Here is a 13,661-nt window from a genome sequence, read left to right on the forward strand (position 1 = left end):
AAGTGATCCCCCACCTGTGAGTTTGCATTGAGGACATAGGTCTATACCTCTCACCTATGTGTCTGTGCATGTGACCCCCAACCGTGAGTGTGCACTGAGGACACAGGCAGTCATATACCTCTCACGCATTAGCGTGACCCCCCACCCGTGAGTGTGCCCTGAGGACACAAGCAGTCCTATACCTCTAACCCATGTGTCTGTGCAGGTGACCCACCAGCTGTGAGTGTGCACTGAGTGCAGTCCTATACCTCTCACCCATGTGCCTGTGCAGGTGACCCCCCACTTGTGAGTGTGCATTGAGGACACAGGCAGTCCTATACCTCTCACCCATGTGCCTGTGCAGATGACCCACCAGCTATGAGTGTTCGCTGAGGACACAGGCAGTCCTATACCTCTCACCCGTGTTCCTGTGCAGGTGACACCCCAGTTGTAAGTGTGCACTGAGGACATAGGTATATACCTCTCACCCATGTGTCTGTGCAGGTGACCCCCTAGATCTGAGTGTGCACTGAGGAGACAGGCAGTACTATACGTCTTACCCATGGCCCTGTACAGGTGAGCGTCCACCCGTGAGAGTGCACTGAGGACCCAGGCAGTCCTATACCTCTCACCCATGGGCCTGTGCAGGTTACCCCCAGCTGCGAGTGTGCACTGCGAACATAGGCAGTCCTATACCTCTCATCCATGTGCCTGTGCAGGTATCCCCACACCCGTGAGAGTGCACTGAGGACACAGGCAGTCCTATACCTCTCATCAATTTGCCTGTGCAGGTGACCCCCCCCACCCGTGAGTGTGCACTGAAGACACAGGCAGTCCTGTACGTGTCACCCATGTTCCTGTGCAGATGACCCCCTCTCACCCTTGTGTCTGCGCAGGTGACCCCCCCCTCTGAGTGCGCACTGTGGACATAGTTCTATACCTCTCACCCCTGTGCCGGTGCAGGTGACCTACCACCCGTGAGTGTCTACTGAGGACACCGGCAGTCCTATACCTCTCACTCAAGTGTCTGTGCAGGTGACCCCCCCAGCTGTGAGTGTGCAATGAGGACATAGTTCTATACCTCTCACCCCTGTGCCTGTCCAGGTGACCTACCACCCGTGAGTGTGCACTGAGGACACAGGCAGTACCATACCTCTCACCCATGTACCTGTGCACGTGAGTCCAAACCCCTGAGTGTGCAATGAGGACACAGGCAGTCCTATACATCTCACCCATGTGCCTGTTCAAGTGACCCCCCAGCTTCGAGTGTGCACTGAGGATACCGGCAGTAGGATACCTCTCACCCATGTGCCTGCGCAGGTGACCCCCACCGATGAGTGTGCACTGAGGACACATGCAGTCCTATACCTCTCACCAATGTGACTGTGCAGGTGACACCCCACCTGTGAGAGTGCACTGAGGACATAGGTCTATACCTCTCACCCATGTGTCTGTGCAGGTGACCCCCCAGCTGTGGGTGTGCACTGAGGACACAGGCAGTCCTATACCTCTCACCCATGGGCCTGTGCAGGTAACCCCCCACCTGTGAGTGTGCACTGAGGGCCACAGGCAGTCCTATATCTCTCACCCAGGTGGCTGTGCAGATGACCCACCAGCTGTGAGTGTGCAGTGAGGACACAGACAGTCCTATACCTCTCACTTATGTGCCTATACACGTGACCCCCAGCTGTGAGTGTGCACTGAGGACTTAGGTCTATACCTCTCACCCATGTGTCTGTGCAGGTGACCCCCCAGCTGTGAGTGTGCACTGAGAACATAGGCAGTCCTATACGTCTCACCCATGTGCCTGTGCAGGTGATCCTAAACCCGTGAGAGTGCACTGAGGACACAGGCAGTTCTATTCCTCTCAACCATGGGCCTGTGCAGGTGACCCCCCACCCGTGAGAGTGCACTTAGAACACAGGCAGTCCTATACCTCTCATCCATATGCCTGTGCAGGTGACCCCCAACCCATGAGTGTGCACAGACGACACAGGAAGTCCCATACGTCTCACGCATGTGACTGTGCAGGTGACCCCCCAACTGTGAGTGTGCACTGAGGACACAGGCAGTCCTATACGTCTCACCCATGTGCCAGTGCAGGTGACCACCCAGAGGTGAGTTTACACTGAGGACACAGGCAGTCCTATAACTCTCACCCATGTGTCTGTGCCGGTGACCTCCCAGCTCTGAGTGTGCACTGAGGGCATAGTTCTATACCTCTCACCCCTGTGCCTGTGCAGGTGACCTACCACCTGTGAGTGTGCAGTGAGGACACAATCAGTACTATACCTCTCACCCATGTGCCTGTGCAGGTGACCCCCCCAGCTGCGAGTGTGCACTAAGGACAGTGGCAGTACTCTACTTCTCACCCATGTGCCTGTGCAGGTGGCCCCCCACCCGTGAGAGTGCACTGATGACACAGGCAGTGCCATACCTCTCACCCATGTGCCTGTGGAAGTGACCCCCCACCCCTGAGTGTGCAGTGAGGACACAGGCAGTCCTTTCTCTCTCACCTATGTGTCTGTGCAGGTGACAGCCACCCGTGAGTATGCCCTGAGGATACAGGCAGTTCTATACCTCTCACACATGTGCCTGTGCAGGTTACCCCCCGTGAGAGTTCACTAAGGACAGAGGCAGTCCTATACCTCTCACCCATGTGCGTGACCCCCCACCTGTGAGTGTGCACTGAGGACACAGGCAGTCCTATACATCTCACCCATGTGTCTGTGCAGGTGACCCTCCAGCTGTGAGTGTGCACTCAGAAGACATGGCAGTCCTATACCTCTCACCCATGTGCCTGTGCAGGTGACCCACAACCCATGAATGTGCACTGAGGACAGAGGCAGTTCTATACCTCTCACCCATGTGCATGACCCCCGACCCGTGAATGTGCACTGAGCACACAGGCAGTCTTATACCTCTCACCCATGTGCCTGTGCAGGTGACCCCCCACCCGTGAGTGTGCGCTGAGAACACTGGCAGTCCTATACCTCTCACCCATGTGCCTGTGCAGGTGACACCCCACCTGTGAGAGTGCACTGATGACACAGTCAGTCCTATACCTCTCACCCATTTGGGTGACCCCCCCACAGGTGAGTGTGAACTCAGGACACAGGTAGTCCTATACCTCTCAACCATGTGCCGGTGCAGGTGACACTCCACCTGTGAGTGTGCACTGAGGACATAGGTCTATACCTCTCACCCATGTGTCTGTGAAGGTGAGCCCCCACCTGTGAGTGTGCCCTGAGGACACAGGCAGTCCTATACCTCTCACCCATGTGTCTGTGCATGTGACCCACCAGCTGTGAGTGTGCCCTGAGGACACAGGCAGTCCTATACCTCTCACCCATGTGTCTGTGCATGTGACCCCCCCCACGTGTGAGTGTGCATTGAGGATACAGGCAGTCCTATACCTCTCACCCATGTGCCTGTGCAGATGACCCACCAGCCATGAGTGTTCGCTGAGGACACAGGCAGTCCTATACCTCTCACCCATGTGCCTGTGCAGGTGACACCCCATCTGTGAGTGTGCACTGAGGACATAGGTATATACCTCTTACCCATGTGTCTGTGCAGGTGACCCCCTAGATGTGAGTGTGCACTGAGGAGACAGGCAGTACTATACGTCTTACCCATGGCCCTGTGCAGGTGAGCGTCCACCCGTGAGAGTGCACTGAGGACACAGGCAGTCCTATACCTCTCACCCATGTGCGTAACCCCCCACCGTGACTGTGCACTGAAGACACAGGCAGTCCTGTACGTGTCACCCATGATCCTGTGCAGATGACCCCCTCTCACCCTTGTGTCTGTGCAGGTGACCCCCCCCCCCCTGAGTGCGCACTGCGGACATAGTTCTATACCTCTCACCCCTGTGCCTGTGCAGGTGACCTACCACCCGTGAGTGTGCACTGAGGACACAGGCAGTCCTATACCTCTCACTCAAGTGTCTGTGCAGGTGACCCCCCCAGCTGTGAGTGTGCAATGAGGACATAGTTCTATACCTCTCACCCCTGTGCCTGTGCAGGTGACCTACCACCCGTGAGTTTGCACTGAGCACACAGGCAGTACCATACCTCTCACCCATGTACCTGTGCATGTGAGTCCAAACCCCGAGTGTGAAATGAGGACACTGGCAGTCCTATACATCTCACCCATGTGCCTGTTCAAGTGAACCCGCAGCTTTGAGTGTGCACTGAGGATACCAGCAGTAGGATACCTCTCACCCATGTGCCTGCGCAGGTGACCCCCACCGGTGAGTGTGCACTGAGGACACGCGCAGTCCTTTACCTCTCACTCATGTGACTGGGCAGGTGACACCCCACCTGTGAGAGTGCACTGAGGACATAGGTCTATACCTCTCACCCATTTGTCTGTGCAGGTGACCCCCCAGCTGTGGGTGTGCACTAAGGACACAGGCAGTCCTATACCTCTCACCCATGGGCCTGTGCAGGTAACCCCCCACCTGTGAGTGTGCACTGAGGGCAACAGGCAGTCCTATACCTCTCACACAGGTGGCTGTGCAGATGACCCACCAGCTGTGAGTGTGCACTGAGGACACAGGCAGTCCTACACCTCTCACTTATGTGCCTGTACACGTGACCCCCCAGCTGTGAGTGTGCACTGAGGACTTAGGTCTATACCTCTCACCCATGTGTCTGTGCAGGTGACCCCCCAGCTGTGAGTGTGCACTGAGGACATAGGCAGTCCTATACGTCTCACCCATGTGCCTTTGCAGGTGATCCTAAACCCGTGAGAGTGCACTGAGAACACAGGCAGTCCTATACCTCTCATACATATGCCTGTGCAGGTGACCCCCCACCCGTGAGTGTGCACTGAGGACACAGGAAGTCCCATACGTCTCACGCTTGTGACTGTGCAGGTGACCCCCCAACTGTGAGTGTGCACTGAGGACACAGGCAGTCCTATACGTCTCACCCATGTTCCAGTGCAGGTGACCACCCAGAGGTGAGTTTGCACTGAGGACACAGGCAGTCCTATAACTCACCCATGTGTCTGTGCCGGTGACCTCCCAGCTCTGAGTGTGCACTGAGGGCATAGTTCTATACCTCTCACCCCTGTGCCTGTGCAGGTGACCTACCACCTGTGAGTGTGCAGTGAGGACACAGTCAGTACTATACCTCTCACAAATGTGCCTGTGCAGGTGACCCCCCCAGCTGCGAGTGTGCACTAAGGACAGTGGCAGTACTCTACTTCTCACCCATGTGCCTGTGCAGGTGACCCCCCACCCGTGAGAGTGCACTGATGACACAGGCAGTGCCATACCTCTCACCCATGTGCCTGTGGAAGTGACCCCCCACCCCTGAGTGTGCAGTGAGGACACAGGCAGTCCTTTCTCTCTCACCTATGTGTCTGTGCAGGTGACAGCCACCCGTGAGTATGCCCTGAGGATACAGGCAGTCCTATACCTCTCACACATGTGCCTGTGCAGGTTACCCCCCCGTGAGAGTTCACTAAGGACAGAGGCAGTCCTATACCTCTCACCCATGTGCGTGACCCCCCACCTGTGAGTGTGCACTGAGGACACAGGCAGTCCTATACATCTCACCCATGTGTCTGTGCAGGTGACCCTCCAGCTGTGAGTGTGCACTCAGAAGACATGGCAGTCCTATACCTCTCACCCATGTGCCTGTGCAGGTGACCCACAACCCATGAATGTGCACTGAGGACAGAGGCAGTTCTATACCTCTCACCCATGTGCATGACCCCCGACCCGTGAATGTGCACTGAGCACACAGGCAGTCTTATACCTCTCACCCATGTGCCTGTGCAGGTGACCCCCCACCCGTGAGTGTGCACTGAGAACACTGGCAGTCCTATACCGCTCACCCATGTGCCTGTGCAGGTGACACCCCACCCGTTAGAGTGCACTGATGACACAGTCAGTCCTATACCTCTCACCCATTTGGGTGACCCCCCCACCCGTGAGTGTGAACTCAGGACACAGGTAGTCCTATACCTCTCAACCATGTGCCGGTGCAGGTGACACTCCACCTGTGAGTGTGCACTGAGGACATAGGTCTATACCTCTCACCCATATGTCTGTGCAGGTGACCCACTAGATATGAGTGTGCACTGAGGAGACAGGCAGTCTTATATATCTTACCCATGGCCCTGTGCAGGAGATCGTCCACCCGTGAGAGTGCACTGCGAACATAGGCAGTCCTATACCTCTCATCCATGTGCCTGTGCAGCTTTCCCCCACCCGTGAGAGTGCACTGAGGACACAGGCAGTCCTATACCTCTCAACAATTTGCCTGTGCAGGTGACCTCCCACCCATGAGTGTGCACTGAAGACACAGGCAGTCCTATACGTGTCACCCCTGTGCGTGTGCAGGTGACCTACCACCTGTGAGTGTGCACTGAGGACACAGACAGTCCTATACCTCTCACCCAAGAGCCTGTGCAAGTGACCCCCCAGCTGTGAGTGTGCACTGAGGACATAGTTCTATACCTCTCACCCCTGTACCTGTGCAGGTGACCTGCCACCCGTGAGTGTGCACTGAGGACACAGGCAGTCCTATACATCTCACCCATGTGCCTGTTCAAGTGAACCCCCAGCTTCGAGTGTGCACTGAGGATACCGGCAGTAGGATACCTCTCACCCATGTGCCTGCGCAGATGACCCCCACCGATGAGTGTGCACTGAGGACACACGCAGTCCTATACCTCTCACCAATGTGACTGTGCAGGTGACACCCCACCTGTGAGAGTGCTCTGAGAACATAGGTCTATACCTCTCACCCATGTGTCTGTGCAGGTGACCCCCCAGCATTGGGTGTGCACTGAGGACACAGGCAATCCTATACCTCTCACCCATGTGTCTGTGCAGGTGACCCACCAGCTGTGAGTGTGCAGTGAGGGCCACAGGCAGTCCTATACCTCTCACCCAGATGCCTGTGCAGATGACCTACCAGCTGTGAGTGTGCAGTGAGGACACAGGCAGTCCTATTCCTCTCACTTATGTGCCTGTGCACGTGACCCCCCAGCTGTGAGTGTGCACCGAGGACATATGTGTATACCTTTCACCCATGTGACTTTGCAGGTGACCCCATAGATGTGAGTGTGCTCTGAGGAGACAGGCAGTCTTATACGTCTCACCCATGTGCCAGTGCAGGTGATCGTCCACCCGTGAGAATGCACTGAGGACACAGGCAGTCCTATACCTCTCACCCATGGGCTTGTGCAGGTGACTCCCAGCTGTGAGTGTGCACTGCGAACATAGGCAGTCCTATACCTCTCATCCATGTGCCTGTGCAGGTATCCACCCACCTGTGAGAGTGCACTGAGGACACAGGCAGTCCTATACCTCTCTTCAATTTCCTTGTGCAGGTGACCCCCCAAACGTGAGTGTGCACTGAAGACACAAGCAGTCCTATACATGTCACCCATGTTCCTGTGCAGGTGACCCCCCAGCTGTGAGTGTGCACTGAGGACACAGGCAGTCCTATACCTCTCACCCTTGTGTCTGTGCAGGTGACCCCCCCAGCTCTCAGTGTGCCCTGAGGACATAGTTCTATACCTCTCACCACTGTGCCTGTGCAGGTGACCTACCACCTATGAGTGCGCACTGAGGACACAGGCAGTCCTATACTTCTCACCCAAGTGCCTGTGCATGTGACCCCCTAGCTGTGAGTGTGCACTGAGGACATAGTTCTATACCTCTCACCCCTGTGCCTGTGCAGGTGACCTACCACCTGTGAGTGTGCACTGAGGACACAGGCAGTCCTATACCTCTCACCCCTGTGCCTGTGCAGGTGACCTACCACCTGTGAGGGTGCACTGAGGACACAGGCAGTCCTATACTTCTCACCCAAATCCTGTGCAGGTGACACCCTAGCTGTGAGTGTGCACTGAGGACATAGTTCTATACCTCTCACCCCTGTGCCTATGCAGGTGACCTACCACCCGTGAGTGTGCACTGAGGGCACAGGCAGTCCTATACGTCTCACCCATGTGCCTGTGGAGGTGAGTCCAAACCCCTGAGTGTGCAATGAGGACACAGGCAGTCCTATACGTCTCACCCATGTGCCTGTTCAAGTGACCCCCCAGCTGTGAGTGTGCACTGAGGATACAGGCAGTAGGATACCTCTCACCCATGTGCCTGCGCAGGTGACCCCCACCGGTGAGTGTGCACTGAGAACACAGGCAGTCTTATGCCTTTCACCCATGTGACTGTGCAGGTGACACCCCACCTGTGAGAGTGCACTGAGGACACAGGTATATACCTCTCACCAATGTGTCTCTGCAGGTGACCCCCCAGCTGTGGGTGTGCACTGAGGACACAGGCAGTCCTATATCTCTCACCCATGGGGCTGTGCAGGTGACCCCCCACTTGTGAGTGTGCACTGAGGGCCACAGGCAGTCCTATACCTCTCACCAAGGTGGCTGTGTAGATGACCCACCAGCTGTGAGTGTGCAGTGAGGACACAGACAGTCCTATACCTCTCACTTATGTGCCTGTGCACGTGACCCCCCCAGCTGTGAGTGTGCACTGAGGACTTAGGTCTATGCCTTTCACCCATGTGTCTGTGCAGGTGACTGCCCAGCTGTGAGTGTGCACTGAGGACACAGGCAGTCCTATACGTCTCACCCATGTGCCTGTGCAGGTGATCCTAATCCTGTGAGAGTGCACTGAGGACACAGGCAGTCCTATACCTCCCACCCTTGGGCCTGTGCAGGTGACCCCCCACCCGTGAGAGTGCAGTGAGAACACAGGCTGTCCTATACCTCTCATTCATGTGCCTGTGCAGGTGACACCCCACCCGTGAGTGTGCACTGAGGACACAGGGATTCCCATACGTCTCACTCTTGTGACTGTGCAGGTGACCCCTCAGGTGTGAGTGTGCACTGAGGACACAGGCAGTCCTATGCGTCTCACCCATGTGCCAGTGCAGGTTACCACCCAGCTGTGAGTTTGCACTGAGGACACAGGCAGTCCTATAACTCTCAGCCATGTTGTCTGTGCAGGTGACCTTCCAGCTCTGAGTGTGCACTGAGGGCACAGTTCTATACCTCTCAGCCCTGTGCCTGTTCAGGTGACCTACCACCTGTGAGTGTGCAGTGAGGACACAGTCAGTCCTATACCTCTCACCCATGTGCTTGTGCAGGTGACCCCCCCCAAACCCATGAGTGTGCACTGAGGACACAGGCAGTCCTATACCTCTCACCCATGTGCCTGTGCAGGTGACCCCCCCAGCTGCGAATGAGCACTAAGGACAGTGGCAGTCCTCTACTTCTCACCCATGTGCCTGTACAGGTGGCCCCCCACCCGTGAGAGTGCACGGATGACATAGGCAGTGCTATTCCTCTCACCCATGTGCCTGTGGAAGTGACCCCACCCGTGAGTGTGCAGAGAGGACACAGGCAGTCCTTTCTCTCTCACCTATGTGTCTGTGCAGGTGACAGCCACCCGTGAGTATGCCCTGAGGAGACAGGAAGTCCTATACCTATCACCCATGTGCCTGTGCAGGTGATCCCCCACCCGGGAGAGTTCACTAAGGACACAGGCAGTCCTATACCTCTCACCCATATGCCTCTGCAGGTGACCCCCGACCCGTGAGTGTGCACTGAGGAGACAGGCAGTCCTATACCTCTCACCCATGTGCCTATGCAGATGACCCCCCAACCGTGAGTGTGCAGTAAGAACACAGGCAATCCTATACCTCTCACCCATGTGTCTGTGCAGGTGACCCTCCAGCTGTGAGTGTGCACTGAGGAGACATGGCAGTCCTATACCTCTCACCCATGTGCCTGTGCAGGTGACCCACAACTCATGATTGTGCACTGAGGACAGAGGCAGTTCTATACCTCTCACCCTTGTGCGTGACCCCCGAACCGTGAATGTGCACTGAGCACACAAGCAGTCCTATACCTCTCACCCATGTGCCTGTGCAGGTGACCCACCCACCCGTGAGTGTGCGCTGAGAACACTGGCAGTCCTATACCTCTCACCCATGTGCCTGTGCAGGTGAGCCCCAGCTGCAAGCGTGCACTGAGGACACAGGCAGTCCTCTACCTCTCACCCATGTGCGTGACCCACCCACCCGTGAGTGTGCACTCAGGACACAGGTAGTCCTTTACCTCTCAACCATGTGCCGGTGGAGGTGACACCCCACCTTTGAGTGTGCACTGAGGACATAGGACTATACCTCTCACCCATGTGTCTGTGCAGGTGAGCCCCCACCCATGAGTTTTCACTGAGGACACAGGCAGTCCTATACCTCTCACCCATGTGCCTGTGCAGGTGACACCCCACCTGTTAGAGTGCTCTGAGGACATAGGTCTATACCTCTCACCCATGTGTCTGTGCAGGTGACCCCCCAGCATTGGGTGTGCACTGAGGACACAGGCAATCCTATACCTCTCACCCCTGTGCCTGTGCACGTGGCCTACCACTTGTGAGGGTGCACTGAGGACACAGGCAGTCCTATACTTCTCACCCAAATCCTGTGCAGGTGACCACCTAGCTGTGAGTGTGCACTGAGGACATAGTTCTATACCTCTCACCCCTGTGCCTATGCAGGTGACCTACCACCCGTGAGTGTGCACTGAGGGCACAGGCAGTCCTATACCTCTCACCCATGGGCAAGTGCAGGTGACCCCCCCACCTGTGAGTGTGAACTGAGTGCCACAGGCAGTCCTATACCTCTCACCCAGGTACCTGTGCAGATGACCCACCAGCTGTGAGTGTGCAGTGAGGACACAGGCAGTCCTATACCTCTCACTTATGTGACTGTGCACGTGACCCCCCAGCTGTGAGTGTGCACCGAGGACATATGTCTATACCTTTCACCCATGTCACTGTGCAGGTGACACCCCACCTGTGAGAGTGCACTGAGGACATAGGTCTATACCTCTCACCCATGTGTCTGTGCAGGTTACCCCCTAGATGTGAGTGTGCACTGAGGAGTCAGGCATGTAGGAAAGTACCATCTTGCTTGGCATGTTACCCCTATATTTCACTGTATATATGTTGTTTTAGTTGTATGTGTCACTGGGACCCTGCCAGACAGGGCCCCAGTGTTCATAGGTGTGCCCTGTATGTGTTCCCTGTGTGATGACTAACTGTCACACTGAGGCTCTGCTAACCAGAACCTCAGTGGTTATGCTCTCTCATTACTTTCCAAATTGTCACTAACAGGCTAGTGACCAATTTCACCAATTCACATTGGCATACTGGAACACACTTATAATTCCCTAGTATAGGGTACTGAGGTACCCAGGGTATTGGGGTTCCAGGAGATCCCTATGGGCTGCAGCATTTCTTTTGCCACCCATAGGGAGCTCTGATAATTCTTACACAGGCCTGCCACTGCAGCCTGAGTGAAATAACGTCCACGTTATTTCACAGCCATTTACCACTGCACTTAAGTAACTTATAAGTCACCTATATGTCTAACCTTTACCTGGTAAAGGTTGGGTGCTAAGTTACTTAGTGTGTGGGCACCCTGGCACTAGCCAAGGTGCCCCCACATTGTTCGGGGCAAATTCCCCGGACTTTCTGAGTGCGGGGACACCATTACACGCGTGCACTATACATAGGTCACTACCTATGTATAGCGTCACAATGGTAACTCCGAACATGGCCATGTAACATGTCTAAGATCATAGAATGGCATTGGGGAGACAATTCCATTATCCCCCGAGTCTCTAGCACAGACCCGGGTACTGCCAAACTACCTTTCCCGGGGTTTCACTGCAGCTGCTGCTGCTGCCAACCCCTCAGACAGGTTTCTGCCCTCCTGGGGTCCAGCCAGGCTTGGCCCAGGAAGGCAGAACAAAGGACGTCCTCAGAGAGAGGGTGTTACACCCTCTCCCTCTGGAAAAAGGTGTCAGGGCTGGGGAGGAGTAGCCTCCTCCAGCCTCTGGAAATGCTTTGATGGGGACAGATGGTGCCCATCTCTGCATAAGCCAGTCTACACCGGTTCAGGGATCCCCCAGCTCTGCTCTTGCGTGAAACTGGACAAAGGAAAGGGGAGTGACCACTCCCCTGACCTGCACCTCCCCTGGGAGGTGCCCAGAGCTCCTCCAGTGTGCTCCAGACCTCTGCCATCTTGGAAACAGAGGTGCTGCTGGCACACTGGACTGCTCTGAGTGGCCAGTGCCAGCAGGTGACGTCAGAGACTCCTTCTGATAGGCTCTTACCTGTGTTGCTAGCCTATCCTCCTTTCTAAGTAGCCAAACCTCCTTTTCTGGCTATTTAAGGTATCTGCTTTAGGGAATTCTTTAGATAACGAATGCAAGAGCTCATCAGAGTTCCTCTGCATTTCTCTCTTCACCTTCTGCCAAGGAATCGACCGCTGACTGCTCTGGATGCCTGCAAAACCGCAACAAATTAGCAAAGACGACTACTGCAACCTTGTATCACTGATCCAGCTGCCTTCTCGTCTGCTTTCCTGGTGGTGCATGCTGTGGGGGTAGTCTGCCTCCTCTCTGCACTAGAAGCTCCGAAGAAATCTCCCGTGGGTCGACGGAATCTTCCCCCTGTAACCGCAGGCACCAAAAGACTGCATCACCGGTCCTCTGGGTCCCCCTCTCAGCATGACGAGCGAGGTCCCTTGAACTCAGCAACTCTGTCCAAGTGACTCCCACAGTCCAGTGACTCTTCAGTCCAAGTTTGGTGGAGGTAAGTCCTTGCCTCCCCACGCTAGACTGCATTGCTGGGTACCACGTGATTTGCAGCTGCTCCGGCTCCTGTGCACTCTTCCAGGATTTCCTTTGTGCACAGCCAAGCCTGGGTCCCCGACACTCTAACTTGCAGTGCACGACCTCCTGAGTTGTCCTCCGGCGTCGTGGGACCTTCTTTTGTGACTTCGGGTGAGCTCCGGTTCACTCCTCTTCGTAGTGCCTGTTCCGGCACTTCTGCAGGTGCTGCCTGCTTCTGTGAGGGCTCCTTGTCTTGCTGGGCGCCCCCTCTGTCTTCTCACGCAATTGGTGACATCCTGGTCCTTCCTGGGCCACAGCAGCATCCAAAAACCATAACCGCGACACTTGCAGCTAGCAAGGCTTGTTGGCGGTCTTTCTGCGTTGAAACACATCTGCAAGCTTCTTCACGACGTGGGACATCCATCCTCCAAAGGGGAAGTTCCTAGTCCTCTTCGTTCTTGCAGAATCCACAGCTTCTACCATCCGGTGGCAGCTTCCTTGCACCCTCAGCTGGCATTTCTTGGGCATCTGCCCACTCACGACTTGAATGTGACTCTTGGACTTGGTCCCCTTGTTCCACAGGTACTCTCGTCTGGAAATCCATTGTTGTTGCATTGCTGGTGTTGGTCTTCCTTGCAGAATTCCCCTATCACTACTTCTGTGCTCTCTGGGGAACTTAGGTGCACTTTACACCTACTTTTCTGGGTCTTGGGGTGGGCTATTTTTCTAACCCTCACTGTTTTCTTACAGTCCCAGCGACCCTCTACAAGCTCATATAGGTTTGGGGTCCATTCGTGGTTCGCATTCCACTTCTAGAGTATATGGTTTGTGTTGCCCCTATACCTAGGTGCTCTCATTGCAATCTATTGCGACTGTACATTACTTGCATTGCTTTCTATTGCTATTACTGCCTATTTTTGGTATTGTGTACATATATCTTGTGTATATTTGCTATCCTCATACTGAGGGTACTCACTGAGATACTTTTGTCATATTGTCATAAAAATCAAGTA

This window comes from Pleurodeles waltl, chromosome 7 (genome assembly GCF_031143425.1).
Source record: "Pleurodeles waltl isolate 20211129_DDA chromosome 7, aPleWal1.hap1.20221129, whole genome shotgun sequence".
Lineage (NCBI taxonomy): Eukaryota > Metazoa > Chordata > Amphibia > Caudata > Salamandridae > Pleurodeles > Pleurodeles waltl.